The sequence below is a fragment of the Ursus arctos genome, unplaced genomic scaffold (genome assembly GCF_023065955.2).
Source record: "Ursus arctos isolate Adak ecotype North America unplaced genomic scaffold, UrsArc2.0 scaffold_7, whole genome shotgun sequence".
Taxonomy (NCBI): domain Eukaryota; kingdom Metazoa; phylum Chordata; class Mammalia; order Carnivora; family Ursidae; genus Ursus; species Ursus arctos.
Window position 1 is genome coordinate 79980329 of NW_026623089.1, and position 27417 is coordinate 80007745.

At 41.2% G+C, this 27417-nt stretch overlaps 1 protein-coding gene across 2 annotated transcripts in view; it reads right to left on the minus strand.

The window, feature by feature from the left end:
• CHRM3 (cholinergic receptor muscarinic 3) overlaps window positions 1-27417 on the minus strand; it is a 469290-nt gene that overhangs the window by 214551 nt on the left and 227322 nt on the right. For both annotated transcript variants that reach the window (XM_057308547.1, XM_026504038.4), the window contains exon 4: window positions 3828-3927. The gene's annotated coding sequence lies outside the window, so the exon portion shown is untranslated. The remainder of the gene's footprint in view (window positions 1-3827; window positions 3928-27417) is intronic.

Consider the following 27417-nt stretch of genomic DNA (forward strand, 5'->3'; position numbering starts at 1 on the left):
CACTCTCAAGAGTCAGCACGAGGTGCTGGGGGAATGACAGACATAAGAAAAAGTCCGATGCATTAGTAAATATCTGTGACAAACGTGGATTTTTGGAGCCGTTTGATGCATTAACGTAAAATAAGACAAGTATTCATGATGAACTCAGTGTTATCAAGCATCCATAGTGTGTCTGATCTATAACAAACATAGGATATATTTATGTTTTATATTCAATTTTTAAAGTTAATCTGGACCAACCGTATGTCAGTTTTAGAGAACCTCTTTGATTAAAGAGACATCATGACAAATGAAAAAAGTCATAGAAAATGCAAAGTGAAGTATGCTTAACCCAAGGTTCATTTCAGACACTATTAATTTCTCTCTCAATAGCTGTTTCATGTGGTGGCAATATGGTAGATTTTATAGAGATTTTAATCTTCCTCTGTCCAGAACCCAGAGACTAGGGGATATAAGGAATTCAGGAAAAAAATGGCTTTATATTATTTGAAAAGCTTTGCCTGTACTAATGTAAAACCCTAAAACATAAGGGGCGTCACTGCCTGAATCGTTTCAAAGATATTCTTAAAACAGCATGAAAAGAATCTGTTGGCCTTATTAAAGCTCCACTCACCACAGAAAATTCTACACGAGACCAACCCACCTTGAGCCCAAAAGGAAATGCATGAGCATCTCATTACTAAGCGCTGTCCTGTCCTGGGTCTCCGAGGATACTCAGTGTCTGTGTGTTTGTGTCTCTCTCTGTGCATTTTGTTCTCCTTTCCCCCCCAAAATTAGCCTTTAGGAGAAAGCCTGAAATATCAACTGTTTTCTGAAATGAACTGCGCAGGCATATTATTTGGGTAAATTAGGTCCCCAAACACACTTTAGCTTCATTGACGAAAATAATTTGAGGTAAAGAAGGTAGCTGTGCCACAGGCATTAATTCAACACCCAGGTAGCTGCACTGATAACCTCCCCACTGGTCTCCATTACCTGAACGTCAAGTGCACATTTTTGTTACGTTCTTAATGCATGCAGCTCCTTGAACTTTTTAATAATGTAAATGGTGACAGGCTCAAGGTTCTATGTGGAAGACAGCATGAGATAAAAGTTGATTATGCGGTGTCCAAGGGGTGTTGACACGGATCCAAGTTTCCACTCAGCAGAAAAGCAGCTTACATTTATTGGTTTCTTTAAAAATTCTGATTAAAATAGCATCGCTATCCTTCAGAGGGTGTCCTTTTTGATGAAACCATTTTGAGGACACCTTATCTTCTTCCCTTCCAATGGGAAGCACAACATCTATAGTTATGGGTGGTTACAGTCTAAAGGAAAGATTTCGGTGGCTGAAACAGTGGTCTATTAAGTCACTAGACAGTCACCATGAGCAAAAATGTCTCCACGACAGCTCAGATAAATATTGGATTTACATTATTTATTGGTGGAAAGAAAGGCTTATACAGCTGAGCTGCAGAATAAAAGATCCTAGCTGTAACCATCACCCAACAAATACATGCCCCTAATTCTGTTATTCTGTCTAAAAATGTACCAGTATCATCGTGTTTTGCTGGGTGAATCATGCAACTATGAAGGAGTGACATTTAATAAACTTTGGAGGCTGTGTCAAAAAAATTAATCTTATAATAGTGTCACGGACAAATTACAAAATCTCTTTGCTCCTGATAATGACGTGAGAATGGGTTGGGTGGCCATTTGTGGGAGACGTCAGTAACACTTGTGGCATCTGAGTCACTGCCTGGAGGGACAGGCAAGCAGAAGATCAGGCCAGAGCCCTGATATGTGGATGGAATACAACCGCCTTGGTATTTTCAGCTACAGCTTCCATGCCCTTTGTCCCATTTGCTCCTGAAATTCACTGCCTCAGTAACTCGGTCTTTCAACAAAGCCTGAACTCAATCTTCATCCCACCAAAGCCTGAAGGATCACTAGCTGTTATCTTCATTACTGCTATTAGTACTGAAGAGGTGTAAGCAGGAATTGACCAGACATTTTCCTATTTATAAACAATCCCTCTGGCTGTTGGGCTGAGAGTGGATTGAATGGGGACCAGAATAGAAGCGAGAAGGTGATTTCAGGACTATTGCTGAACACTGGTGAGACAAGGAATTGATGGATGTCACTCGTACTGGGGGGTGACAATTGACACAGAGACGAATGAAGATTTCGGAGCAGTGGTTCTAAACCCCAACTACACTTATGAGTCATTTGAAGAGCTTTTTAAAAATTTTGAAGCCCTAGCTCCACCCTCTGTGGTCTGGACTTAATTTTCGGGGTACAACCTGGGTGCCAACATCTCCTCACCCTGAGGGCTGAGAACCCCCGAGTCTGGGCTAACACTAAAGAACTTGGTGGGGTAGATGTGGAGAGCTTAAGTAGAGGGAATACTCTCTTGTATGGCAGCTCGATTTCTTAAATGAGTACTTGCTTTAATTGTAGAGCTGCTGACAGAGAAAGAGAAGACTGGAAGCCAGATTTTTATGTGAACTCACCTGGTTTTTTGATTTGGTAATTTTTAAACACACACACATATCAATTTTGTGTAGGCCACAAAACAAAACAAAACCCAGTAAAAAGAAACAAACGAAGATGGGTCTGATGTGTAGGTGTCCAGCTGCAAATTCTGTTTAAATCAGGGAGTTAAACTCTAATTACGGATTTCAGACTCTCACAGAGCATAGGAGTGAAATTCTTTGGAGACTCTTGGAAACACAATCATTAATTGCTTGATCCTTCATTGAGAGTAAGGGTTACTTGGTATATTTGGTACACAGTAATTGTGAATTAATTCATTTTCTCCCTCCCTCCCTTCCAAGTTAAGTAATAACGCTTCCTAAAGAAACAAAAAAATTCTCCCGAGGTAGTGCGTTAAGTCATAAAGCTAGGTCCTCATATCTGATTAGCTCTCACGTCTGTGCTACTTCCCAAATGTGGTTTTCAGCACCTTTTTTTGAGGGGGGAGGGGAGTTGTTATAGAGTTTCAGTTTTGAAAATACAATTTATATAGGGAGACTTTTCTAAATTTTTTCCAGTATCTCAACAAAGCCTACCATATTCCTAATAATATTTTTAAAAGCTGAATACCAGAAGGCAATGAATCTTGTAATCAAGTATCCCTGAGTGATAACAAACCACACACACACACACAGTAGTCATCCGAGTAGTCTGAAATGGGTTACATCAAGAGTTACAAGACTCATATCTTATAAGAATCTAATTTTAGAACGTTTCCTTCAAGATAATTCATTATATAATAGAACTGTCAAATACTGTATATTTTGTTTCTTAAACCATATTTATATCATGATACACCAAGGGAGTAACTGGCACAAACCTCAGAGATCAAAGGATCATTAATTAATCCACATGTGTAGTTATTTAGTTCATAATTTCATATTCAGTTTTGTCTAAGCCTGGACTAATTTTTGGGAAAAAAGAAGTTCATACCTTTCTGTTAGAATCTTGAACTACAGATATTATACTCATAAACATACCAGAGGACCAGTCATATTCCATATACTTGATTTCCACAGAGTTGTAGAAAAATCTTATTATTTTCAGAATTATATGAGCATAGAATTTCCCCTTTCCTGGAATAAGTGTGTTCTTAATGTGTATTGATCACATATGAAAGAAAATAAAGGGGTCTTTAGGAGGCTTGTAAGTCACACTATAAACAAATATTTTAAGCAGAAGAGACAAAGGTCATCTCTGACACGTAAATTTTACTCCCCAGAATGAAACAACAAGAATAACAGAAATGGTTCCTGCTGAATCATAAATACGATTCAAAACAACGGGTAAGCATATATGGACATTTTACATACCTATTCCAGGTAGGATCCTCAAACCAATCCAATTTATCAAGGACTCTGCTGTGTGCTGAATTTCTCTTGTAGAAAAGCAGGTGCCATGCCTCCACGAAATCTGAAAATCAAACAAAGAAGGGGTAAATGAATCTAAATCAAAATAAAAGATGAAGGAGGATACTTGGATCACTGCACTGGAGAGAGCATTTTATTTATTTTTTTCCAGGTTTTATCCAGATAGAATTGATGCACACATCACTGTGTAAGTGTAAGGTGTCCAGCATAATGATTTAACTTACATAAATTGTGAAACGATTACTGTTATGAGTTTAGTTAGCGTCCATTATCTCATACAGATACCGCGAAACAAAACAAAAGGAAAAATAATGATGAGAACTCTTAGGAAGTTTGTACCTTTCAATCACCCTTCTCCTATTCCTCCAGATGACATGTTAATTAAATGATAAATTTTATAAATAGAGTTTTTTGCCGGTATTTTCCACATATTCATCAAGAAACCCCTTTCTTCTGTAATACCTGTTAGCATCCTGCTGAATGAGTGATTCACATCTACTAATGGGGGAACAATGAGTTTGTGGAGCCTACCTCTTCAACAAATACCGCATCTTGCGGTCTCTGTCCTATGGTCCCACGTCCTCTGTCTGAAACTTCCAATAATTGGGAGTACTTTATTAGCTTCCCCCTTAAGATGCACACATAATGCATATATATTTGTATTACTTACAGAAAGCTGTGTTGAGTTTCCTTCCTAAGTTTTATAGCAAAAGAGCAAAGAATCCCTCTCCTAATTAATACAATTTATTTCATGGCAACAAGTATTTGACATTCACGCATCTTTTTTTTTTTTTTAAGATTTTATTCATTTATTTGACAGAGAAAGAGGCAGCGAGAGAGGGAACACAAGCAGGGGGCATGGGAGAGGGAGAAGCAGGCTTCCCGCTGAACAGGGAGCCCGATGTGGGGCTCTATCCCAGAATGCTGGGATCATGACCTGAGCCGAAGGCAGACACTTAATGACTGAGCCACTCAAGCACCCCTCACGCATCATTTTGATCAATCTTTACCCAGTGAATGACTTGAACCAGATATTGGGTTGGGAACTAAGCAAAACTTGCTCTTGCCTTCAAAAAGCCTCAGTCCAGTCAAATGGAAGAGACCACAATGGATGCAGACCATCCAGTTACTTGCCCGACCACGGTACAGACAGGGTACAGAGGTGGGCATCACCAATCAGGAGGTCTTTCAGCCAAGTCTTGAATGCTGAGGAGGAAGGCGTCAGACAGACAAAGGGACATGGGGGCGGAGGGGAGGAGAAGGATATTCAAGCAGCATATTCAAACACAGGAAGCTGTGAGGGAGAATGGCATGTTCCAACAGCCGCCTTAATGGGCGTACAATAGTGTGAGGAAAATAGAACATACACAAACAAATGGCAGAACATCTTTTTACGGATTTCAATGACTGTAAATCAGCCTAACAGTACTAACAAAGACACCTACCCCAATAATTGTAGAGAATTTGAACCCTGTTCCAAAACCCTGTAGGCACACCTCGTTCTGGCTTCACAATCTCTCTGGAAGGCAGAACAGTGTAAGCTGACCTGCAAAGTGTGTTAGGGGAGACTGTGGTTGAGGGGCTTGCCCAAAGCATAAAGTAAGTCATGTAGGCTGAGGTGGAAGCTGGCGGCCAGTCCTCCGTTGGCCACAACAAGAGGCTCACGAGGCCAGGATTCATGAGCAAGTGTGTATGGTACGACGAACATTGTATGGCCGTTCCAGTCACTGATCTATTTCAAGGGCTTTATTGCTGCATGCTGCTGAGTGGGTTCTGGGCACAACGACACTGTTTCTAGTATCACCCTTTCTGTTCCCAGCCTCACGAACGCAAGTGTGGGGCAGAAACACAAGATTGGGATTCCAAGTGCACGTTTTTTCACCTTGTGAGTTTGGATATTTTCAGTGCTAGGTGTCCCTCTGTACGGCCACATTGCAGGCATAGTGGCTCCCGTGTGCTGCCCAGGCACAGTAGAGACACCAGTCATTCTGTCTAAACCCTGCTGTGATCCTCGAATTCCGTCTGTGGACTTAGTTACGTAGGAGCCGGTCTAAGGCTTGGTGGGTTTTTGCCGCAGAAATCGTCAGTATTTGAATAACTTTGCTGGTGCAGTGTATGGATGAAGGGCTTCGATGTGGGTAAGAAGTTAGAATTGTTGCATCCACTCAGGAGGAAAAGAGGCCAGCGCTCACTTGTAACATCTAAAAACGGGGAGAGTGGGCATGGAGATGGGGGAAAGCGGGTTTAGCAATGCAAAAATGAAGAAATCTGGTATGTGACACATAAAGAAAAGGCATATGTAAGTAATAAAAATCGAAAGGAGCCCATAGCATTCTCCAGAGGATGAGAAATAACAGTTGCTGAGGCTGGAAGACACTGCTGAGAACTTTTTCCCTTCTCCCTCCTCCCCCTTTTCTCTTTAATAAAATCCTGAAGTGAAACTGCTTAAAATACATCTTACTTAGTTTGATTTCTCATCATGAAGGCAAGAGACTGGAACATCTTCTGGTAGCCCCACCCCCGCCCCCGCCAATTGCCTTGCCCTCATGGAAGAGGATAGAAATTTATATTTTCAATGCTTTTCCAGTTGAGAAATTATACACTTGTTAACAGGCTTTCTCAAACCTTATAATGTATTAGGAATTATTTTGGCTTTAAAGAGGAATATTTGCTTCGCAAGACAACTCCTGCTACAAAGGCCCTCAAGGTGGATACCAATCCCAGGCAACTGCTGAGCAATAATGCCTGGAAAGCAGATACTAGATGTAAGACAGACATAATCCAAATGATGGAATTAGCCAGAATGCAACATCTAGCAATTGTCTTGTCTTTCAACTGCTTGAGCAACTGCATCTGTTTCTATAGAAAGAGGCTTGTTGTTGGGTGAGATGCAACAGATAGAAGATTAAGCTAAAGCAGTACCCAAAACCAACAGAAAGAGTCAAATAAACAAATCAAACTATCTCTGAGAACCTAACAGAGGAAAACCTGGAAAAGAGACATTTAATGGAGAAACTGGCCTATACGCAGAATCCTAAAATGAGTAATTTATGGAAAAACAATTCTGTTGAGTGTATTATCCATTTGTTTGTGTGAACACTTGGTTAATTCATGGGGTCCAATAGATCTGACCTCAGTGCTTTGCAATATCACTCAGCACTTGCTGGCAGGACAGAGACCGTTCTCTAGAGAACGCTGACAGTGAGCCCCCAGGGATGTACATCCTGGAAGGACAAAGCAGCTTCTATGAAACTCTGTACCAAGAGAACGTGAATGCATCATCTGCATGAGAAGAAGTCAGGGCAAGGAGGGGGAAAAAGGAGATGAAGGAAGGAGAAACAGAGGGAAGAAGAAGTCATCATTCCCTGTGTGCTGCTAACACATGAGACATCAGTTAATTCACCAAATCATTTCAACAACTTTATGAAGCAGGCTTCACTGTCAGTAGTTCATAAATGAAGACATTATTATTATTTTTTTGAGAGGCTGACTGATAAGAAATGGCCTGAGTTGAAATCTGAACCTATGCTTGTCTGATATTTAAGTGATTTCCTTGATTAAGCCTAAGAGTAAAGCTTATGTGAAGCCATAAGAAACTTTAAAAATCTGAATCACAATGAAAGAAATACAAATAAATAAAAAAGTGACACAGATTATGGTAACTAAAATTATATATCATAAAATATAAATGCAGATGAGACTGTTGGGAAAACAACTGATAAACTCATACATTTCATATACAGACATGTACAGCCCACTGAACCCCCAATCTGACCTATACCTATATTAAGAGTCCCTAAATATTGTCAGATCCTTGGATTTAGTAATCTTACAGATTATCCCAAGGTAATAATTCAAAATTAGAAAATGGCATACTTAGGAAAATGTTCATTGCAGTCTTATTCATTATGGTGAATAATGGAAACAATTTGTGTATCCAATAGGGGAGAATCTAAGAAAATTTTGCTGTATTAACTCCACAGTATATTAAATAGCCATTAAAGTAATAAATAAGTAGCAATATGGAGAATGATAAAGAACGGTGTATATAAAATTGAATGTTCTGATTATAAGTAGGAACAAAATATATATGTGAGTAAATACTAGCTGGTGACCACAAAAAAGATAACAGTCGTGCTACGGTAGAGTAGCTATGAACGCATTTAAGAAATCTTAATCCCCTTCACACTGTATAATTTAAAATTGTACTCATTTAAAGGATCCATTGAATTAAAATACAGACCCACAAATACAATATAGTTGGAGTATGTGTTCATATGGTTAAAGGGTTTCCAGCATCTACAATATTATGTCGTTACATCATTAACCATTTGATAGTGGAAGAAGGGGGAAGGAGATACACTTTGTATGATACCAGGATAAAATACACCTATTTTAACATAAGATGAAAATCAATTATTTTTATATTATGGCAGTTCATGGAAAATAAGATTGCAACATGAAGATTTGTTGACATAATTACCAGTGTATATGATTTTAAATGGCTCTATGACCAACAGTCTTTTTCACTATGTATTACAGCTTTCACCTTCTCCCCATCCCATTTTCTTTCTTTCTTTCTTTTTTTTTTAGAAGATTTTGTTTATTTGTTTGAGAGAGAGAGAGTTAGGGAGAGAGAGCACAAGCAGGGGGAGTGGCAGGCAGAGGGAGAGGGAGAAGTAGGATCCCCGCTGAGCAGGGAGCCTGATGTGGAACTTGATCTCAGGACCCTGGGATCATGACCTGAGCCGAAGGCAGACGCTTAACCGACTGAGCCACCCAGGCGCCCCTCTCCATCCAGAATTCTCCTGCTCCTTCATTTTCTGCTCTAAGATGTCACCCATGTCCCCAGCAAGGTCTCCTCCATCTCTGGGAAGACATTTTGTCTTTGGCCAGGCAAAAAGCAGCATTTGAAGAAACAACGAGTCTTTGGCTGCTTGCTTCTACCTCGTGTAAGACTGAGGGTGAACAAGACAAGGGTGCATCCTCTGTTTCTGAATATGGTGTCTTATTCATCTCTGTCCACTCTTGGTCTCATTCTTGGTTTTAGGCAGTAAACCCTAGCATTTGTTGCTCCATAGCAACCTGCCTTCTAGAAGTGAGATGAAAGTAGAGAAACTTCTTGGAAAGCAGAGGTGCTTCCTAAGGTTATAAATCTTACAAATCATTAGAAATTCACAAACCACATCCCTGCCCTTCCTGCTACAACATATTTATGCGTTTGTGTATAAAAAGAAACACAAAATTAAGTGTAATTCAGGTACCGTTCAGTCTTTTTTGGACAAGTCAGCATCTCTGTTTACCTTCTTGTTCATTCTAAAATTGTGTGTGCATGTGTGTGTGTTATGCAAAGTGGAAAGAGGTGTTTCCTCAATAAAGGTAGGAACAGAAAAAGGGTCTGTGTCTCCAGACATGACTTTTTCTATCTGCTCTGAACTGTGGGGCAGGGTTCCTTATCAATCTGCGTGCTCCTGGCATTGCTGACATTACAGTTAAATTCACCACTCGTAGGTATGCCATCTGCCTTTTCTTGATCTGCTCTGGTTGGGTAGACATCTCTGCTTAAGTCACCTCACTTCCTGCTGATGATGAAGCCTTTTCTGGGGTGTGGCTGTGATGCCCACTCAGCCCAGGGCTGCAGTGCCCGGGTCAGAAGCACCCTCAGCCACATGATGCCACCCCAGCCCCAAGACAAGTTGTCTGGCTATCTCAGGGTCCTATCTCTGTCACAGGAGAACCCAAGTTCCCAGGCTTCCCTCTGACCTCACAGGCTGAACTGCGGAGCTCACTAGAATGCTGTAGGAGGGCTGCACATGACATAGCGCCCTGTCTTGGTGAGCACCGCAATTTCCCTGACACACCTCTTGTTCTCTGAGCTAAAACCCCAAGAGAGAAAGTTGGCGGCTTCATTTCCTCCCCTCCACTGTCATTCCTGTTTGGCAGATTTCCTCAGACTAAGCAAAGGGGTATGCTTGCCCTTCTCTTTCTTGGCATCATCTTCTCTTACTAGCAGAGAGTGAGCCTAAGGGTAATAAGTTGAGGGATTTCTTTTCCATACAATATTTCTTGAGTTTTCTGGGCTTGGCTCTTGACAAACTTAAAAAAAAATCTAGAAAAAATTTAAAATAACCTGAACTTCTATTTATAGCCCTGGCAGAGTCACGGGGATGGAGTATAACCTGCATTGATTGCCTGTACCCCACCCCCCCAAAAAAAAGCCCCTTAGAAGAAGGTACAAAATAAACTAAATAATTGTTTTCAGGAACTGGACAATAGGTAGTGCAGGACTGTGACAACTGAGAGACAAGAAACCAATAAATGAAGAGAAACCAACACCTGGGCTCTTTGGAAGAGACTTCTGGAAAGTGGGCAGAGTGCGGTTGCCTCACTGAGCTGAGAAAGTGATGATCTGAGTTTGAGAAGTCCAGGAAGCCTATGAATAAGACGCTCAACAATGTGAGTTATCAGGAAATGCAAAATAAAACCTCAACTAGAAGTCATAACACACCCATAAGAATGGCTCTCATTGAGGGGTGCCTGGGTGGCTCAGTCATTGAGCGTCTGCCTTTGGCTCAGGGAATGATCCCAGGGTCCTGGGATCGAGTCCCATATCGGGCTCCCTGCTCGACGGGAAGCCTGATTCTCCCTCTCCCACTTCCCCTGCTTGTGTTCCCTCTCTCTTGGGAAAAAAAAAAAAAAAGAATGGCTCTCATTGAAATGACTGACCAGACTCACATTGGCAAAGACTCTAAGTCCCATACACTGCTAGAGGGAATAGAAAATGGTATGACCACTTCAGAAAACAGTCTGCAGTTTACTATGTAGTTTAACATATGCCGAGTACATAGCTGAGCAATTAGACTCCTAGTTAGTTTACCAAGAGACATAAAAAACTTATCTACACAGAAACTTTTTCTTTAGACAGAGAGAGAGAGCACATGAGCAGGGTGGGGGGTGAGAGCAGAGGGAGAGGGAGAGAGAGAATCCCAAGCAGGCTCCGTGCTTAGCATGGGGCTTGATCCCAAAACTCTGAGATCATGACCTGAGCCAAAATCAAAAGCTGGACGCTTAACCAACTGAGCCACCCATGCGCCCCTGTACAGAAACTTTTATATAAATGTTCATAGTAATTTCATTCACAATTATACCTAACTGGATAAGTTTATGTTCATCAGATGGAATAGAGAAGCAGATCTAGATACTATCATACAATGGAATGAAAAATGCAATAAAATGGGATGAACTGCTAATATTCACAATACCATGTAGAAACCTCAAAAATACTACGCTGAGCAAAAGAAGCCAGGCACAAAAATATATATCATAGGATTCCATTATTATAAAACTCTAGAAAAAGGCAATCTAATCTATAGGTCAGAAAGCATAACAGTGATGGCCTGGGGCTTGAGGTGGGGGTAGGACTCGTGTCAACAGACAAAGAAGGGGCATAAGAGAACTTGGTGCGGTGATGGAAATGTACTGTAGGACTTGATTAAGTGATAACAACATGGTAGATGAACCGGGGGTTTTTAAACAGATTTTATTTATTTTTGAGATGGGGGCGGGGCAGAGGGAAAGGGAGAGAGGAGAGAGAATCAGACTGAGTGCTGAGCGTGGAGTTCTATCCCAGGACCCTGAGATGATGACCTGAGCTGAAATCAAGAGTCGGATGCTTAACAGACTGAGCGACCCAGATTTCCCTAGATGAATCTGTTTAACCTCATCCAAATATACACTTAAAATGGGTGTTTGTTACTGTATATACATTATACCTCAATATAGTTGGTTAAAATAAAATCTTAACTGGCTTCTTAATTCTTTTGTAATATCAGAGATGATCTCTTAAAAATTAAATATTTTATTTAAAAATAATTTTTAATATTACAATATTAATTTAGGGGCATTGGGGAATATGCATATCTTGCATTTGTTTTAAAATAATCTGGCATCCACGGGAAAAGAGGGCCATATAGAAGAAATAAGCTGTCTGTATGCTACTAATTACTGAAGCTAGAGGGTGAGTACGGGGGTTGAGTATGCTCTTCTGTCTACTTTTGAATAAGTCTGCAGTTTTTTATTAAAACGTTTTAGACATCTAGGGGATTGCATTTCTTTAACTAAGATATTATCATTAATATATTAGTTAGTATGACATGTATGTTTTAACCCCCTCCTGTCCATATGCTTATACCCAGATTGTGTGGTGACGTCTTTCTGGGTCTTTCTTTTTCTTTACTGTCCTTTGCTTTTCTCTTTTTATTTTTTAGTCAACAGCAGCTCTCAGACGCGAATCAATGTGTGTCACACATGCAAGTCAAGACCCGAATCTGAAGGGAAATTGGTTAAATCTGAGTCTGGTTCGTTATATGAAACAATAATGAATTTCAGTAAGCCTGGCCTGCAGAAGAGAGGCCCTCTTAGGAATAAACAAAGCAAGGTGTAGAGAAACACCCACGTGGTCACATGAAGTTGGATAGCAAGTCCGCTTGACCAAGTGGACTAAAACAAGCAGAACCAAGAAGTCAGTTCAACACAGTGAACACCAAGAAAGAGACGGTTGCACAAATTTTTCAAAGGGAAAGGAAATTGGATTTCATTATTTTCATCCTACCTCTCCCTTTCAAGGCATTAGAATTCTTGCTAACTGCAGGGAAATGTGGCTGCAGGCTCGCAGTCACATGAGTGGGGTCTGGGTCCTGAAGTGCAGAGCCCCTTCCTGAGGAACATGAGCATCTAATAGGCTCCATGCTGACAGAGCCTCCTAGACTTTCCAGTGAGATTGAAGCTCAGGATTCAGTCAGTCAGAAGAGAAACTGATGAACGATGTAGAAGGTAGTGTTCAACTATGTCGGCAGGAATGCCCTTTAGAGACATTAATGTCCCTTTAGGTTTCTTAGTGTTGTACAGAATGGAGTATAGCATTTCCTCCTTGATCCTATTATCTCTAGAACTACCCGTTCTTTCTGTGAATAAGACCCCAAACTGTTTTTCTAATGAGCAAGAATGGACCGAAAAAAAAAAAAGTACTAATTACCAACAAAGAACATAGGCTTCTGCAATCACACTCTGATGTGATAAATTAGAATTCTGTTTTCCAAAAACCAACACATTATGGATGAACTGGGAATTGTTCTTAATGTTGAACTAGGACAATAAAACACCAGGATGTTTAAGAGTGCAAGCTGTACAGAAACAACACTTAATCCTATTATTGTGGAGCTTTAATTTTCCTGTGGACACAGTTTTTAAAAATTTTAACTTTATCTCCTCGTAAAACATTTCACCTTAGTAACAGGAACTTACAGATGTCCAAAAGAAAGAGTATGACTGTACAGAACAAGGGTCAGAAAAACTTTTAGAATAGAGACATCATACATCTCTTTCTTTTCCAAGATGTTCTCTATTTAATCATCCCAAAGGTAGAGAGTGTGATACACTAGGGATCTGATGTCTTTGTGGGATATAAAGAAGTGTAAGTCATCGTCCTTGTCTTGGGAAGTTTACGTGATCTTTTGGGCAAAAAGATAATCATGTCATCAGAAAAATGACAGAAAGTTACATATATATGCATATAATATGTATATGGTGTGGATCTAGCTATCCATCCATCCATCCATCCTCTAACGTGGTGCTCAGTGTCACTGGCAGTGAGTCTTATAGTGCCGTGGGAAAGCATAGATTTATAAAAGATAAACTGAAAAAGAAGGAAATGCTTTATGGTAGATAAGCTAGATCTTAAATTCTGAGTATAATTCATAAAATAACAGAGGAGGGAAGTGCTTCAAGGATGGGAGGGGGACAATAAAAACAAAGGCTAAAAATCAAGAATCAAGATGATATACTGTGGGACCAAGGGGAGAATAACACTGAGCTGGGTTATAGGAAATTAGGTTGGAGCCAAGACTGGGGAAATCCCTGAATGCTTGTCATAAGGAATTTGTGGTTTTTCCTGAGGGCAAAGCAGAGTCGTTGAATATTTTGAGTAGAAGGTTGATGTGAAAGAGATCTATGAGCAACGCTGACTAGATACAAAGAGCCAGGGACTGTGGAAGCAGAGGCCAAATCAAATTTGGAAAGTATATCCTTAAGTGATGAATGAAGGACATTTCTAAGTAGTAGTAAACTCCCAATAAAATTAGGTGTTTCCAGTCTGCACACATTGCAGAATTCAAAACAAAACACTGACTCCGTATCTCTTGGAGTTGTGGGAGAAAGACAACAGGTTTTGTACCAGAGTTACAAAGTTATAGGAACACAGAGAAGGATGGGTTCAGTTCTCATCAGGCTGCAGGAGGCAGTGGGAGATTCGTGTTGGATCCTGCAGAGTGGGGTAGAGTTCTGACAGGAAGACATGGGAGATAAGGGGGTTCAGGTGCAGAAGAAGACAGGAAAATGTCCAGAGGCTGCGGCAGGGAATATGGCAGGTGGCCTGCCTGGCGCATCCATACTTATGGAAGGTGGCACATGCAGAAGGAAAGAAAGAAGGCATGCTTCTTTGTGGAAATCCCCTTTGCATTTCAGTGTCCTCGTGGAGCGCTACGTTTTTATGGCTTGAACTCACGTGGAAGACATGTTAAAAAGTTGAGTGATAATCTGTAACGGAAAGTCGGAACAGAGTCATGATGGGAATCAGTCATGATGGGATTGTGAGAAAGAATGAGTCCTTGGTAGGAGCTGGAAGACCACACCAAGAGTCGAGGTGCACAGTGACCGACAGGTGCCAAGGCAGGGCTGGAATAGGAGGGACAGGTGCCGAGGAATGTCATGAAGAACACAGCTGACCAGACTCTGGAGTGCAAGATCGCTTTTGATCGCTGAGGCATCCATTTCAAAGACACCCATCTCAAGTCAACACACTGTCACTGTGGGACAGGGCTGTTCATAAAACCACCAGATAAGGAACCAGACCTCTCCCACGCGTGAAGTTCCCCTTCCAGAAAGCCCTGGGTAACCGAGGTAACCGATCACTTCAGGGATCCCACTCTTTCCTTCCTAATTCCCGCTCTCATGTTTTAAATGTGTCACTTGTGAACCCATTCACCCCTGGGCATCCCATCCCTGGACTCCAAAAAAGGGGGAGCCCAAGGTCAAGCTCCCTCTTTCTCCCTGTGACCTCACTGTGGGCTCCTGGGTGTATCTTCCACCTTCCAGAATCTGTGAGAAAAAAATCTTCTTCCTCAAAGTTCCCCGATGGTTGCTGCTGAGATGGGTTTGGAAACTGTAAGAACCATGAGGTCTGGTTGAGCCGCAACACTGGCTCTGATTGGGGAAATGTCAGCGGGGGCTCGCTGCAGGTACTATGGGCCCAGGTGAGTCCCTCAGGCAGAGACCAACAAAGACCATCTCAACTGACCAGATATAAAAGAGAAAGGAGGGGCGCCTGGGTGGCACAGCGGTTAAGCGTCTGCCTTCTTGCTCAGGGCGTGATCCCGGCTTTGTGGGATCGAGCCCCACATCAGGCTCCTCCGCTATGATGAGCCTGCTTCTTCCTCTCCCACTCCCCCTGCCTGTGTTCCCTCTCTCGCTGGCTGTCTCTCCGTCAAATAAATAAAATCTTTAAAAAAAAAGAGAAAGGAGATTATTCACCTATTTTGATAAAGCCAAGTTACCAGGAGAACAGTAATTCCTTTGAGACAAAAAGGAGAAGGAAATACATGTGTGTGTGGGGGGGGGGGATGTCTGTGTGTGCGTGTGTGTGTGTAAATTTCAAGAGAAATGGTAGATAGTTCTCTGTTTCAGAGGTGATAATTTTGATGGGAGGGTGACTCATTCAGCCATTTAAACAATTAATAACACAGAAATTAAGCCTTGGAGAGATAGTTTAAAGATTAAAACAGAAAAGAGACCTACCTGCCTGACAGCTATGAGAGTTATGTGAGCAGAGACACGCAGAATAGGGAGAAAAGAGTGTAAGACAGGAGAGGCAGACTCAGTCTTAGGGAATAACTATTTTAGGAGGCAGGAGGTGGAAAGGAAGACTCTAGCCAAAACCCAAGAACCAACTAGAGAAAGTGGAAAAACACAAAGATTCTCAGATATTACTGATGGCAATGTAAAAAAAAATTGACAACAATTGCTCAAATTCTAAAAAGTTTCCAGGTAGAAAAGTTGGAAAAATTGGTTAAGTTAGAGAAGAGAAGGGTTCACTGAAAACCTTTATGACCAATATTTTGAGATAATGAAGGAGGAGAAGCCAAATGACAGTGAGTTAAAGAGGGGACCAGTCAGGGCAGGTGACAACGCTGAGTCTCACAGCTCAGGGAACACAGGAAAACGCATGCTTGCTAGAGACAGCACCAGGCATGCACTGGGGCACTCAAGCTTTTTATTTAATTTACTTTTTTTTCAAAGATTTTATTTAAAGAGAGAGAGCACAAGCAGGGGGAGTGGCAGGCAGAGGAAGAGGGAAAGGGAGAAGCAGGCTCCCCGCTGAGCCGGGAGTCTATCTCAGGACTCCATCCCAGGACCCTGGGATCATGATCTGAGCTGAAGGCAGACGCTTCACCGACTGAGCCACCCAGGTGCCCCGGGCACTCAAGCCTTCTAGAATGAGTGAAAAGAAGGCAGGGAGGTGAGGTCAACAAACATTGAAAACTTTTTAAGATAAAAATTTTAATTTGTAGTGTTTAAAATACCAGGACAAGAAATCAGTAGTAGGCTAAAGGCAGATGTGAAAGACCAGAGAGATAGGATGGAGAGTCTGGGGATGTCTTAGTTGAAAGGACACTTCTCCAGAGACTGAGGGAAGAATGAGAGAGTAGCAGAATAGGGACAGACGTGTTCAAGATGCCTGCAGGGCACGCGTGTGAGCTCTTGGTTCCTCAGAAAAGCAGGTGACAGGGTATCCTAAGAGAAGTTAGGTTAGAGGGGCAACAAAGAGGATTAGGGGTGAAGAGTGAAGGCGAACTGGCAAAGCCACTGTGACACGCAGACTTGGACATTCTGGAAGGCAGCCAGGAGGGCTGCTGAGAAGCCAGGAAGACCCACATTTACCAAGGGCCTCGTCTGCAACGCTTGTGGGAGTTTCCAATAATGTCTTGAGACAATGACACGGGAGAAAAGTTTCAAGGAGAGTGACCGGGGAGACCCAGGGGAGGCAAGAAAAGGGAAAGAGGCTGAGGTATGAGAGAAGAAGGCAGTGAGGGGGCTGGATGAGGCCTGTGTCGTCTGAAGGGGACTCCTCAAGAGTTCACAGGAGACTCTGAGGAAGAAAAGGACCCACAGTTCATGAGGAGAGATTCTGAAGACAAGGGGTGTGAGAGAACAAAATAAACTTTGAAAGGGGTCCTTCTGCCAAAGAGGCCAGGGCAACTGTTTTCTCCCTCTCACAGAATAAAAAATGAACATGTTTGGCAAGTATTTGGATACACGTAGAAGGCCCGATTTGTTCTAAGGGAGCAACTACCAGTGTGCTTGTGACGTTCACTGTAGAGCACAAAGAACAGGGCCACACGCAAAAGAGAATGTAAAAAATGCTTCTGATACTATTCAATCAGTGATAAACCAAACATGGAATAGAAGCAACTTTCCTTCCCAAACTACATGCACGAGCTAACAGAGCTGGGCTGAGTAGGATGACTTGCTTGAAGATAGTGCTTTACGCTCGGAAAGAAAGAACTCTGTAAATATTTACAGACAAAGAGGGTTCTTGGACAAGTGAATAGTCATCTATTGCTTTCTGATGTCATGAAAATATTTTTTGAATGAAGACTGCATTCGAAGTTTGGTAGCCTTCACTTCTTCTGGGGGTGAGAAGGGACACCCCCAAGGTTAAACCTATCATGTAAACTTGAAAAAAAATAAGCGAATTTTTAAAAGTGTTATACATAGTTTAAACTTTTTTTGATATTTAAGTGGTTTTCACTTACCACTCAAGACAGTATGCCACTGGTTCCCTTGCCTGGTGAAATCAATAAAATTCTCTTAAAGAAGAGATTTCTTTAAAAGGAAAGATTCCTAAGTACTATGTTCAGAGACTCTAATTCAAGAGGCATGGGGCAGGACCCAGGAATCTGTATTTTTACAAAAAGCCTCCAAAGAAATACTGAAAGAGGCTTCTACTGGTTAACTGTAATTAATAAATCACCAAATAAATATATTTTGATTGGTGCTGTACAAAATTTAAGAGTAAATTGGCATTGCTCAACTCCCATCCCAGATAGAAGACTCGCTTGTTGTTTCATTTGGAAATCCAATATGCATGGTTTTCATTTTATTTATTCCTCCCTCAAAAACATAAATAAGCTTAAAGATAATCATGCAGTAAAGAAGGAATGAATTTACTCTATGTTCTTCCTTTCTCTATGGTTCCACTCCGCTGACTCTGACGGCATTGATACGGGATGAGATTGCCCTCCGCGTACTTGCCACAGCGAGGCATTCTGTGTTCCCCTCTCCTGGGGATGTGCAGCAAGAAAAAGAAATGTGAGTGTGTCGAAAGGGAGTTATATGGAATCCAGGCGTTTAGGACACTGTAGACAAAATTCCGTATGTTCATTCCTTTGATATTCTTGTGAGTATGCTAAGATAAAAGTCAAAGTTCTCACGGTGATCTATACTGAAAGAGGGGAGAAGACAAAGGAAGAGCAAAAGAGGGGATACTGAAAGCCCTGATAAGCAAACAGGACAGAAACTCCTCCTCAGCTCCAACCTGATAGATGCCCGAGCACCAGACAGCCCAGGCTACTCACTTCAGACCTTGGACTTCTCCAACACATGTATCCACAAGAGGTATTTAACAAAAGAAGAAAAAAGTGAAGGAGGAGAAGGAGGAGGAGGAGGGAGGAGAAGGAGGAGGAGGAGGAAGGAGAAGGGCGAGTAGTAGGAGGAGAACCTAAGGAGGAGGAGGAGGAGGAAGGGGGAGGGGGAGCCTCGAAGGGGGAGGGGGAAATAAAAACCAACCAAACAATAACAAAAACAAAATCACCCCATAAACACTCCTGTTCTGTATTAATGCCAACTGCAGAAAACTACTAACTTGAGTCCGTCTAAAATTGGACTTGTATTTCCTGGGCACCTCTCCTGAGCCAGATGGGAGGGTGATAGCAGGAGCCACACAAACACAGACTGTATGTTCATGGGTTCCTTCAAATATTTGGTAAAAACCAGGGCTGATGTTTGGAGGCTCTCATTCAGTTCTGCTGCACTAAAAAGAAAAATCAAGACACTCCGAATATGTTATCCAAACTTGTACTGCGACATCCAATCAGGAACACTGAAAAATATCCTGACGAAAATCATTCTGTCATCTACAACTTTTGGGTTAATTTTGTCATATCCCATGGTTAAACACTTTCATAAAGGATCCTATAACTATCATGTACAAAGTAGACCTATTACACCAGACACATTTCATACTAACTAACGGCTGTGGATAAAGGACTGTTCCCTCTTATGTGAGATAAGCTTACCATCATTCCCAGAATTCTAAGTCGGCTTTTCAATCAGTGGGCAAACAGGTATTGATTTTGCAATGATCTCTAAAACAGTGGCTTTCAAACTATTTTGACTTCTTACCCACAATATGATAGATGTATTTTTATATCCAACCCAGTGTACCCATTTGCATACATGCACACACATCTAAAAACTGCAAAAAATGTTTCTTGAAACAGTATTTATTTTCACAATGAGTGGTGTGCTTTGATGATTTTCTGTTCAATTTTTTAAATTAACAGACCTTATTCTTCAGAGTAGTCTAAGTTTGCCAAAAAACCGAACAGAAACTTGTTCCTTCCATCCCCCAGAATCCCTGGCAACCACTGATCATTTTAGTGTCTCCACAGTTTTACTGTTTCCAGAAAGTCACAGAGCTGGAATCCCATAGCATGCAGCTTTTCAGACTGTCACGGAGCACTATACATTTAAGGTTCCTCAGTATCTTTTAGAGCTTATTTCCTCATTGCTGGATAACATTACGTTGTATGGACATGCCACAGCTTGATATTCTTGCATTCTACTTCATGAGAATTCCTGGGTTATAAATTAGGTAAATGATAAACTGATTTCAGAACCTCAGAAGGGGTCATATCTGTAGTTTCAAACACTATTGCCTGAAATACAATGTTCGATTTTTGCTGAACACAAAGGGCCAGAGAGCTTGGTCCTTATTTTGGAAGCTTAGATGTTATTGGGAAAGAAAAGTCTACATACGTGAGATGTTTAGTAATAAAAGGGTAAGAACAAAGCAAAGGGTAACAACAAAACAAATAAAGGTAAAAGAGCTATAAGAAACTAGGAATTCCCTAGTACTGTTGAGGAATATGAAGAACGGGCAAGTGCTGTCATATTAACTCTGTAGAAGCAGGAGCTTTCTGTCAGTCACTGATCATGAGACCTGGGTATGTTACTTTTATGTCCCTCAGACTCCTCAGCTGTAAAATTTATATAATAATAATATCTATTGCACTGGGTACTTATGAGAAGTAAATGAAATCAATGCACCCGTAGAGCTAAGAAGAGGACCTGACACATAATAACAAAAATTTTATTAAAATATATTATTATTATTATATTATTAACAACCACTTTATCTTTGGTGCCTGCCTGAAATATAGTAAAACTTCGATAGATACTTTTAAAAGATTTGTTTATTTATTTGAGAGAGAGAGCTAGCAGGTGGAGGGGCAGAGGGAGAGGGAGAACCCTTAAGCAGACTCCTTGCTGAGCAAAGAGCGAGACACGGGGCTCGATCCCAGGACCCTGAGATCATGACTGGAGCTTAACCGACTGAGCCACCCTGGTGCCCCTTCAATAGATATTTTTTAAAACACTGAAGATTCCAATTTTCATAAACCTAATTTTTAGAAAAGCCAGGATGTGAGCCTCCTAGAATCTCTGTAATGTGGTGAGTGCAGGGGGAGGTGGAGTGTAACAGTCTGACGAGACAGCATAAGCCGAGGCTGACAAGTAGAAAGTAAATGTGGCATTCAGAGGATAGTGACAAATTACATTACAGCAGCGTTAGGAGCCAGGATTGAAAAACTGGCACTGGACTGCCTTTTAGAAAAGATAAGTGACCTCTGCAAATGACATGTATTAGAACTTCCTCCTTCCAATGGCTGGAAAGGAAGGCTCCAGTTACCTAAGCAGAGAGAACAAAGTCCCGATGCCCTCAAGGGCCCACTGCATGTGCTGACTTCACTTCTTCCCACCTTGGGACCGTACTAGCTCTGGACTATCCTTGTCACGTGTCCTTCTGTGTTCTGTGGCTCAGGTGAGGGGCTCTGGCTTAGAAAGTCCACGTATTGCCCGATATTGCAGCCATTTGCCCTATGTGACTGTTTCAAATTTAAATGAAATGCAAAGAATTGACAATTCATTTCTTCAGGTTACACTAGTCCTATTTCAAGTGTTTGAGCCACTCAGCACAGATGTAGGACATTTCCATCACTGCAGAAAGTGTCTTGGGAGGAAGAGGGTCACGAGGTTGGAGAGGCACCTGTGAGAGGGGAGAAATGAGATGGCAGCTGGGGGGGAAGTGAAGTTTACTCTGCAGCAGGGACACAAGTAGATCTTTAAGGAGAGGACAAGGCTCCAGACAAGAGAAAGACAGGGCAGTTGCTACCAATCTGGGGAATAAGGGAGGCACGAGATCCCAGGAGAGGCAGGGGAAGATAATGGTAGAGCAGGGGCTTACCTAGAGTTGAAGGAGAAAAGTCCCCTCTCCCCATAGCAGATGGCATGCACACAAACAGAGAGTCTGAAATAGAAGATACAGAACTCATACCTGTTAACCTCGAGCAATAACAAAACCCGCCACGGATGAAGACGGACTGAGACTGTGCTAGTGTTTGCACAAAGTAAATATGGAACAAGTGTCTTTACTGAAAATCAAAATTGTAAAATTATTTTGAAGAAGCTACCAGGATGCACAGACACTTTGTACCTTCAGGTGCAAAATATTTGCTTATTTGTATATCCATTAATCAACCAATCAATTATTATTATTGATTGGGTCTTAACATACCGGGTATTCTGAGCAAACTTACAATGAAATTGAAAAGTCTGGACTTCAAGAAGAAGCTTAGAGAACAGTCTAAACAGATATTAAATTACAGAGGACAACTTAAAAATGTTCTCTTAGGGAGCTTGGTGGCTCAGTCGGTGAAGCGTCTCCCTTCGGCTGGGGTCATGATCCCAGGGTCCTGAGATTGAGCCCCGCGTTGGGCTCTCTGCTCAGCAGGGAGCCTGCTTCTCCCTCTGCTCCTCTCCCTGCTAGTGCTTTCTCTCCCTCTCTCTCTCAAATAAATAAATAAATAAAATCTTTTTAAAAATGTTATTTTAAACTGGGCCTGGCAACACCCAGCCACTCATGTGTATCTCCTGGCTCCTATCCCTTTGTGGACCCTCTGAATCCGTCTTGATATTCCTTCTGGTTGGGCCCAAAGAAGCCTCAGGATGTCTTTTAACACAATACCCAGTATTTAATCTACCACTTAGTGAGAACTAAAAATTATTGGTAAATCTAGCACAAATAATGTTACAAATGTGTAGTGAGCCACACATAGGAAACCCATGGTGAAGCTATAACCTCTTTTTTACAATAATAAACTCATTTCATTATTTGAAATCCAAAGAATTAATCACTCACTCGGAATAAAAAAGTAGATCTCAACAGTTGGTCTCAACTCTCTTAGACATTCAACCCCTCATCTAAGGACTTTTCCTTACTTGAAAGAACCATAAATAGAGCATATTAAGAATTGCAAATTAAAATTAACAAAGGGGCACATACTAGACCATTTAAAAATAACCCCAGTAAAGTATATTGCATTGTTCTCAGTTTTTCAGTACTTATGCAATAACACAGCTGTCAGAGTAAAGAGATAAATCTTGTAATTTCTCTCCGAGGAATGTAGAAGGAAGAATATAGATGTATTAGTTATATAAAGGACAAAGCCACCAAGGGCAGTGGAGACAGATGTTATTTTTAATGGGATTTTGCTTTATTTTAAAAGGCAGCCTACCAGAGTAAACTTCTTCTGAGGGCCAATGACTAACGTGTCCATGGTTCAATCACAGAATCAAACTAGAGTTAAAATGGCTTTATCGTGAGATTTAGTACCTAAAATATATTTCTGATGGCGGTGGTGGGGGGATGTCAGAGTAGAAATAGGCAATTAAGGAAGAAAACGGATTCTCAATGCCTCTTCTGGTACCAATCTTGATGAATCGTTCATACAAACTGCTGACTTTGGTGCTGAATCATCAGGGTCCTAAACTGCTGAGGCCACCTTGGTAGCCAGTCACCTGACTCCTTAAATCCCAGGCTCCCCAAGGGAAAACATTTAGCAGTATGGCTGGTTGTACCTTGGTGTCTCTCAATTTACCTGGAATGTTCCAAATTGAGCACAATAAATATTAAGAAGTTTGTTCCATTTTCTTCAATATTCTTGTGAAAAGCTGGATAACTTTATAATGACAAGGACACAGAGAGAAACTGAGGCACTGGAGTATTCCATCTCTTCCTCATATTTCACTGTAAAATGACTGTCTCTGAAATAATTTTATTCTATAATAATGTCATTAAATAGAATTTTAATGGATTTGAAATGGTATATACACGTGCTAATATAACACTCATAAAAGTTTGCAAAAATATACCTATTGGCTTTTCTTGTGAAGGGTCCTTTTTTGTTCTTAGACCAAGTACTTTATAGTAGTATAGTATTAGAATATCCTTTCCTTTTTTTTTTTTTTAGAGAAAGAGAGAAAGAGTGAGAGCAGGAGGGGCAAAGGGAGAGAAAGGGAGAGGGAGAGAGATAATCTCAAGCAGGCTCTACACTTAGCACAGAGCCTGATGCAGGGCTTGATCTCACAACCCTGAGATCATGACCTGAACCGAAATCAAGAGTCAGACATTTAACTGACTGAGCCACCCAGGTGCCCATCCTTCCCTTTTCTTAAAAATTAAAAGCAAAGATTAGTTGCTTTTCAAAAATTATTCCATTTTCAAAACCAAAAATTCATAATTCCCTATTTGCCTCCTAATCTGTTTTGAAATCCTAAAATTTAAGAACCATTACTATAGAAGAAAATAACTCCGAAGTGCATAATCATCAAAACATTTCAAAGACTATGCCTTTTAGAAATAAAACATCAGAATTATAAAAATCAAGTATAATGACTATGCTTAGAAAAAAGTTTTTTAAATAATAGATCTTCTTCCATCATCAGATGGATGATAAAGAAAATGTGGTTAATATATATATGTGATGGGGGCACCTGGGTGGCTCAGTCGTTAAGCGCCTGCCTTCGGCTCAGGGCGTGATCCCAGCGTTATGGGATCAAGCCCTGCATCGGGCTCCGTGCTCTGCTGGGAGCCTGCTTTTTCCTCTCCCACTCCCCCTGCTTGTGTTCCCGCTCTCTCTGGCTGTCTCTCTCTCTCTCTCTCTCTCTCAAATAAATAAATAAAAATTAAAATCTTAAAAATATATATATATGTGATGAAATATACATATATATGTGATGAAATATTATTCAGCAATAAAAAACAAAATCTTGCCATTTGTGACAATATGGATGAACCTTGAGGGTAATGTGCTAAGTGAAATAGGGAAAGGCAAATACCACATGATCTATTTATATGTGGAATCTAAAAAAATAAATTTTATAAAAAAACAACAACAATCCAAAACCAAGCTCATAGATACAGACTAGTGGTTGCCAGAGGTGGGTACAGGGAGGGTGAAACCCGTGGAGGGGGGGTCAAAAGGTGTAAACATCCAGCTATAAAATAAGTAATTCCTGGGACGTAATGGACAGCACGGTGACTACAGTTTTTAATAATAATGAACTGAATACATGCATGTTGCTAAAAGAGTAAATCTTAAAAGTTCTCATCACAAGAAAACAAAAATTCTGTAACTGTGTGTGCTGATGGATATTAACTAGACTTACGGTGCTGATCACTTCACAACGTATGTAATACTGAATCATTATGCTGTGCACCTGAAACTGACGGAACGTGTATGTCAATTATCTCTCAATTTAGAAAAATAATAGTTTTTCCAACTCATGTAAGCAATGCTTGTTCATTATAAAGACTTTGAAAAGACAAAATAAAAACATTTTACAAATCATTATAATCCCACCCTCAATATCAGTTCTCTTTCTTTGCATTTTCTTAATATTTACTTTTACCAAAAAAGGGGGGGGGATGGCATTAAGTAAATTGTTTCAATTCATATTATTTGGGAAGCCTTTAGAAAGACTGTCCCTGAAGAGACGACATTTCAAGATGACGCTAAGATCGTGTCTGACTGCAGGTGAATGAACTCACTTTGCAGATGAGAAGTCAGGTGGCCATGCAGCTCTGAGAGTAAGTGGGATGAAGGTGGCTAATCTTCAGTTGCAACAACTTACACCAAGAGAGAAAGTTGGCCTGGAGCCATGTGTATGAGGACATCCGAAGTATGTTTAATTTTGGACTCTACGAAAATATCCTGAAACCAAGGCGCTCAAACAGCCTTTGTTAGAAAGACAGGGATAGATGGAGGTATGATTATCTCCCATTCAACAGATGGAAAAAACCCGGCTCAGCCAACAGTCCAGGGGGTCAAAGAAGGGGATGAAAAGTTTTCGATGCAGTCTTGAGTTCTATTGTTAGATCTTGCAAATTTTGGTAAGAAACAAGAAACAGTTTAACTTTACTTTCTTGGCCTTTTGGCCTGCAAAAATACTAAGGCAGGCTGACATTTCGGCTACAAATTTTGCAGCTGTGTAATCACTGGGGTCTGGGAGACCTTACTATACTTGGTTCAGCTCTTGAATGCCTTTTGAGACCAAGACAATAGAACTTATAATTAGCAAACTACCATAAGTCTCAGAGTATGACACATCAAAAGAATTCTTCTTTTTTCTCCTTCCCTACACAGGGCCATAAAAATAGAATAAGTAACTAGTATATTTGCACTTCTACTCACACTAACTTTAAAAAATATATCGAAACCTGGAGCTTGGCAACAGCAATGCTCACTGTGAGGTGAGTGCATTTTATTTTCCTCTACTATTGAGGCTTCTTGCTGACAGGGAAGAGTCATGTTCCAAAGGCAACTGTTCCACACTGTCCTTTCCTTTCATTCCCAGTGTTACAAATCCAGGGCCTGAGTATTTTTCCTGGGCCACTCAAATATGGATTCGATCTCCCTGCTTCTTCCTGGTTTGAGCCAAATCACACACCGATGCCAGATAAATGTTCTGAAACACATCCCCGATCATGTCAGTTCCCCAATCCCGAATAGTGCATGACTAGCCATTGCAGAGAAATTAGGAACTCTGCAGTCGAGGTCCTTCAAAATCTGATCCCCGCCTACCTTCACAACGGACCCTCCTTCTCCAGCCCTGTGCCATTGGAGCTTCCCAAGTAGACTCTTCACCTTTCCTTCATGTGCCTCAACCTTCTCTGGCTTCTTTTTTCTCAGGCTATTTTCTCTACGAAGACGGCAACTTCCTCTCAAGATTCTACCCATCCCCCAAAGCCAACCATAAAAATCTCTCTCAGAAGCTCTGCTAACACCCACCCAAAGGCCATCGTTCCTTCCTCCGATCCTCTTTAGAAACTGTCCTCTAGGCTCACTTCCTTACTTTTGTCTTGCTCTTCCAGTGAATGTGTCTCTTTTTCTGCTGCTACATAAGCTGGAGAGCACAACGCTTAGGTATCCCTTGAAAGTCTAGGCCATTTTTTTTCAGAAACCAATTTTCTGGGATGTTTCTACAGAGGCCTCTGTCTCTGAAGACGGAACCAGCTTCATGTCCTCCCTATCCACAGCTAGAACCCACCTGCTCACTTTCTATTGAAAGGGAATGCCATTTCAGTCATTCCACTAGCAATTACTAGCAAATGATGCAATTCAGCATCTGGTTGGTTATTCAGCCTCTCATCCCAGGATGATCCTTTCTAATTGTGAACTCTGTTATGCTCCCTTCTCCAGATGAGCCCACTGAACAATGAACAATGTACTGTCTTATGGACCACTTCCCTTGGTTCTCACAACTCTGAGGCAGGCTAATGTGGACATCCCATGCCCCTGGAGAGGACAAGGAGGCTTGAAGAGGAGAACTGACTTGTCCATAGGAATGTACATAGGAAAAGCGTTTGGTGGCAGAAGGAGACTCAGAAAAATGATCAGATCTACTTGCAAGTTCCTGCTGAGTCTAGGACTGGGAAAGTAGAGAGAAAGGTCATGGGGAGACCTCTTCTTCCTCACTATTTCCTTTTCCTCCTGCTCAGCAGAAGAGAAATATTAAAAGTAGCTAAGATTTATTGAGTGTTTACTAAAGGGCAGGCACTACACAAACATTTTACACGTAATAATCTCATTTACATGAGATGACGATACTTATGAGGTACCTATAACGGCAGAGGGCAGATGATGAAACAGTATCAGAAAACCAGCTTGCCTGAGGTAGAATGGGCATTGGAATCCATGTCACTTTGCATTAAAGCCCACATTTCTAATCACCAGATAAATACCTCCCAAATTTTAATCCAAGACTGAATGCCACATACCTAGAGAACGTGTTAATGGCA